The sequence below is a fragment of the Bufo gargarizans genome, chromosome 2 (assembly GCF_014858855.1).
Source record: "Bufo gargarizans isolate SCDJY-AF-19 chromosome 2, ASM1485885v1, whole genome shotgun sequence".
NCBI lineage: Eukaryota > Metazoa > Chordata > Amphibia > Anura > Bufonidae > Bufo > Bufo gargarizans.
Genome location: NC_058081.1, coordinates 68,090,658 through 68,096,571, shown reverse-complemented (window position 1 = coordinate 68,096,571; position 5,914 = coordinate 68,090,658).

Below are 5,914 nucleotides of genomic sequence, written 5' to 3'. Positions count from 1 at the left end.
AACAGCCCTTACAGAGCTGCCTGTGTCCTCTGGTGGTCGATCTAAGCAAAAGGGACCACCAGAGGACCAGGTAGCAGTTATATCAGACGCTATTTTCAAAATAGCGTCTGACATACCGATTTCATTGGTCATTTCAAAAATCCACAGCCTGCCAGCCAATGATCGCGGCCGGCAGGCTGCAGATGAACTTGTGAACTGCGTGATCCTGTGAACGCGCGCTCCTGTGAGCACGCGTTCACAGGAAATCTCGGCTCACGCGAGATGACGCCGATCGGCATTAGTGTGATCTGGCAGCGCCGCAGCAATCACGCCTTTCGGCGTTAGCGAGACGGGAGGTGGTTAAGGGTGTTTAAGCTAGGGGAGCTGAGGTGGTTAAAGATGGTGACTAGGGATGAGCGAACTCGAACTGTATAGTTCGGGTTCGTACCGAATTTTGGGGTGTCCGTGACACGGACCCGAACCCGGACATTTTCGTAAAAGTCCGGGTTCGGGTTCGGTGTTCGTCGCTTTCTTGGCGCTTTTGTGACGCTTTCTTGGCGCTTTTTGAAAGGCTGCAAAGCAGCCAATCAACAAGCGTCATACTACTTGCCCCAAGAGGCCATCACAGCCATGCCTACTATTGGCATGGCTGTGATTGGCCAGAGCACCATGTGACCCAGCCTCTATTTAAGCTGGAGTCACATAGCGCCGCCCGTCACTCTGCTCTGATTAGCGTAGGGAGAGGTTGCGGCTGCGACAGTAGGGCGAGATTAGGCAGATTAACTCCTCCAAAGGACTTGATTAACTGATCGATCTGCAGCTGTGGATCATTGAGCTGCTGATCCTCAATTGCTCACTGTTTTTAGGCTGCCCAGACCGTTTGTCAGTCACATTTTTCTGGGGTGATCGGCGGCCATTTTGTGTCTTGTGGTGCGCCAGCACAAGCTGCGACCAAGTGCATTTAACCCTCAATGGTGTGGTTGTTTTTTGGCTAAAGCCTACATCAGGGTGAAGCTGTCACACCAAGTGCATTTAACCAGCAATAGTCTGTTCATTTTTTGGCCATATACAAAATCAGGGGCAAGCTGCGCCTGTCACCAAGTGCATTTAACCCTCAATGGTGTGGTTGTTTTTTGGCTAAAGCCTACATCAGGGTGAAGCTGTCACACCAAGTGCATTTAACCAGCAATAGTCTGTTCATTTTTTGGCCATATACAAAATATGGGGCAAGCTGCGCCTGTCACCAAGTGCATTTAACCCTCAATGGTGTGGTTGTTTTCTGGCTAAAGCCTACATCAGGGTGAAGCTGTCACACCAAGTGCATTTAACCAGCAATAGTCTGTTTATTTTTTGGCCATATACTACATCAGGGGCAAGCTGCGCCCGTCACCAAGTGCATTTAACCCTCAGTAGTGTGGTTGGTCAAGCTGTGACACCAAGTGCATTTAACCAGCAATAGTCTGTTCATTTTTTGGCCATATACTACATCAGGGGCAAGCTGCGCCCGTCACCAAGTGCATTTAACCAGCAATAGTGTGGTTATTTTTTGGCCATATCCCAGTCTAATTCTGTCACTAAATCCATACCGGTCACCCAGCGCCTAAATACTAGGCCTCAAATTTATATCCCGCTAAATCTCTCGTTACCGCTGTCCTGTTGTAGCTGGGAAAGTTATTTAGTGTCCGTCAAAGCACATTTTTTGTTCTGGGTTGAAGTACAATTCCCAATTTAGCAATTTCATAATTTAGTGGTTTCTGCTATATCAGAGCTATTTGAAATCTATCCCTAAAAGGGTATATAATATTCAAGGTGCACATTGGGTCATTCAGAATAACTTCACACACACCCGCTACTGTGTATTTTCAAGTCTAATTCTGTCACTAAACCCATACCTGTCACCCAGCGCCTAAATACTAGGCCTCAAATTTATATCCTGCTAAATCTCTCGTTACCGCTGTCCTGTTGTAGCTGGGAAAGTTATTTAGTGTCCGTCAAAGCACATTTTTTGTTCTGGGTTGAAGTACAATTCCCAATTTAGCAATTTCATAATTTAGTGGTTTCTGCTATATCAGAGCTATTTGAAATCTATCCCTAAAAGGGTATATAATATTCAAGGTGCACATTGGGTCATTCAGAATAACTTCACACACACCCGCTACTGTGTATTTTCAAGTCTAATTCTGTCACTAAACCCATACCTGTCACCCAGCGCCTAAATACTAGGCCTCAAATTTATATCCTGCTAAATCTCTCGTTACCGCTGTCCTGTTGTAGCTGGGAAAGTTATTTAGTGTCCGTCAAAGCACATTTTTTGTTCTGGGTTGAAAGTACAATTCCCAATTTAGCAATTTCATAATTTAGTGGTTTCTGCTATATCAGAGCTATTTGAAATCTATCCCTAAAAGGGTAGATCATATTGAAGGTGCACATAGGGTCATTCAGAATAACTTCACACACACCCGCTACTGTGTATTTCCAAGTCTAATTCTGTCACTAAACCCATACCTGTCACCCAGCGCCTAAATACTAGGCCTCAAATTTATATCCCGCTAAATCTCTCGTTACCGCTGTCCTGTTGTAGCTGGGAAAGTTATTTAGTGTCCGTCAAAGCACATTTTTTGTTCTGGGTTGAAGTACAATTCCCAATTTAGCAATTTCATAATTTAGTGGTTTCTGCTATATCAGAGCTATTTGAAATCTATCCCTAAAAGGGTATATAATATTCAAGGTGCACATTGGGTCATTCAGAATAACTTCACACACACCCGCTACTGTGTATTTCCAAGTCTAATTCTGTCACTAAACCCATACCTGTCACCCAGCGCCTAAATACTAGGCCTCAAATTTATATCCTGCTAAATCTCTCGTTACCGCTGTACTGTTGTTGCTTGGAAAGATATTTAGTGTCCGTCAAAGCACATTTTTTGTTCTGGGTTGAAGTACAATTCCCAATTTAGCAATTTCATAATTTAGTGGTTTCTGCTATATCAGAGCTATTTGAAATCTATCCCTAAAAGGGTATATAATATTCAAGGTGCACATTGGGTCATTCAGAATAACTTCACACACACCCGCTACTGTGTATTTCCAAGTCTAATTCTGTCACTAAACCCATACCTGTCACCCAGCGCCTAAATACTAGGCCTCAAATTTATATCCTGCTAAATCTCTCGTTACCGCTGTCCTGTTGTAGCTGGGAAAGTTATTTAGTGTCCGTCAAAGCACATTTTTTGTTCTGGGTTGAAGTACAATTCCCAATTTAGCAATTTCATAATTTAGTGGTTTCTGCTATATCAGAGCTATTTGAAATCTATCCCTAAAAGGGTATATAATATTCAAGGTGCACATTGGGTCATTCAGAATAACTTCACACACACCCGCTACTGTGTATTTCCAAGTCTAATTCTGTCACTAAACCCATACCTGTCACCCAGCGCCTAAATACTAGGCCTCAAATTTATATCCTGCTAAATCTCTCGTTACCGCTGTCCTGTTGTAGCTGGGAAAGTTATTTAGTGTCCGTCAAAGCACATTTTTTGTTCTGGGTTGAAATACAATTCCCAATTTAGCAATTTCATAATTTAGTGGTTTCTGCTATATCAGAGCTATTTGAAATCTATCCCTAAAAGGGTATATAATATTCAAGGTGCACATTGGGTCATTCAGAATAACTTCACACACACCCGCTACTGTGTATTTCCAAGTCTAATTCTGTCACTAAACCCATACCTGTCACCCAGCGCCTAAATACTAGGCCTCAAATTTATATCCTGCTAAATCTCTCGTTACCGCTGTACTGTTGTTGCTGGGCAAGATATTTAGTGTCCGTCAAAGCACATTTTTTGTTCTGGGTTGAAATACAATTCCCAATTTAGCAATTTCATAATTTAGTGGTTTCTGCTATATCAGAGCTATTTGAAATCTATCCCTAAAAGGGTATATAATATTCAAGGTGCACATTGGGTCATTCAGAATAACTTCACACACACCCGCTACTGTGTATTTCCAAGTCTAATTCTGTCACTAAACCCATACCTGTCACCCAGCGCCTAAATACTAGGCCTCAAATTTATATCCTGCTAAATCTCTCGTTACCGCTGTACTGTTGTTGCTGGGCAAGATATTTAGTGTCCGTCAAAGCACATTTTTTGTTCTGGGTTGAAATACAATTCCCAATTTAGCAATTTCATAATTTAGTGGTTTCTGCTATATCAGAGCTATTTGAAATCTATCCCTAAAAGGGTATATAATATTCAAGGTGCACATTGGGTCATTCAGAATAACTTCACACACACCCGCTACTGTGTATTTCCAAGTCTAATTCTGTCACTAAACCCATACCTGTCACCCAGCGCCTAAATACTAGGCCTCAAATTTAAATCCCTCTAAATCTCTCGTTACCCACCGCTGTACTGTTGTTGCTGGGCAAGATATTTAGTGTCCGTCAAAGCACATTTTTTGTTCTGGGTTGAAATACAATTCCCAATTTAGCAATTTCATAATTTAGTGGTTCCTGCTATATCAGAGCTATTTGAAATCTATCCCAAAAAGGGTATATAATATTCAAGGTGCACATAGGGTCATTCAGAATAACTTCACACACACGCTTCTGTGCATTTCCAAGTCTAATTCTGTCACTAAATCCATACCGGTCACCCAGCGCCTAAATACTAGGCCTCAAATTTATATCCCGCTGAATTTGAATACAATACATTGGGCCAAATAATATATTTGTTGTTGTGGTGAACCATAACAATGAGAAAAACATCTAGTAAAGGACGCGGACGTGGACATGGTCGTGGTGGTGTTAGTGGACCCTCTGGTGCTGGGAGAGGACGTGGCCGTTCTGCCACATCCACACGTCCTAGTGTACCAACTACCTCAGGTCCCAGTAGCCGCCAGAATTTACAGCGATATATGGTGGGGCCCAATGCCGTTCTAAGGATGGTAAGGCCTGAGCAGGTACAGGCATTAGTCAATTGGGTGGCCGACAGTGGATCCAGCACGTTCACATTATCTCCCACCCAGTCTTCTGCAGAAAGCGCACAGATGGCGCCTGAAAACCAACCCCATCAGTCTGTCACATCACCCCCATGCATACCAGGGAAACTGTCTCAGCCTCAAGTTATGCAGCAGTCTCTTATGCTGTTTGAAGACTCCGCTGGCAGGGTTTCCCAAGGGCATCCACCTAGCCCTTCCCCAGCGGTGAAAGACATAGAATGCACTGACGCACAACCACTTATGTTTCCTGATGATGAGGACATGGGAATACCACCTCAGCATGTCTCTGATGATGACGAAACACAGGTGCCAACTGCTGCGTCTTTCTGCAGTGTGCAGACTGAACAGGAGGTCAGGGATCAAGACTGGGTGGAAGACGATGCAGGGGACGATGAGGTCCTAGACCCCACATGGAATGAAGGTCGTGCCACTGACTTTCACAGTTCGGAGGAAGAGGCAGTGGTGAGACCGAGCCAACAGCGTAGCAAAAGAGGGAGCAGTGGGCAAAAGCAGAACACCCGCCGCCAAGAGACTCCGCCTGCTACTGACCGCCGCCATCTGGGACCGAGCACCCCAAAGGCAGCTTCAAGGAGTTCCCTGGCATGGCACTTCTTCAAACAATGTGCTGACGACAAGACCCGAGTGGTTTGCACGCTGTGCCATCAGAGCCTGAAGCGAGGCATTAACGTTCTGAACCTGAGCACAACCTGCATGACCAGGCACCTGCATGCAAAGCATGAACTGCAGTGGAGTAAACACCTTAAAACCAAGGAAGTCACTCAGGCTCCCCCTGCTACCTCTTCTGCTGCTGCCGCCTCGGCCTATTCTGCTGCTGCCGCCTCGGCCTCTTCCTCCGCCTCTGGAGGAACGTTGGCACCTGCCGCCCAGCAAACAGGGGATGTACCACCAACACCACCACCACCACCTCCGTCAC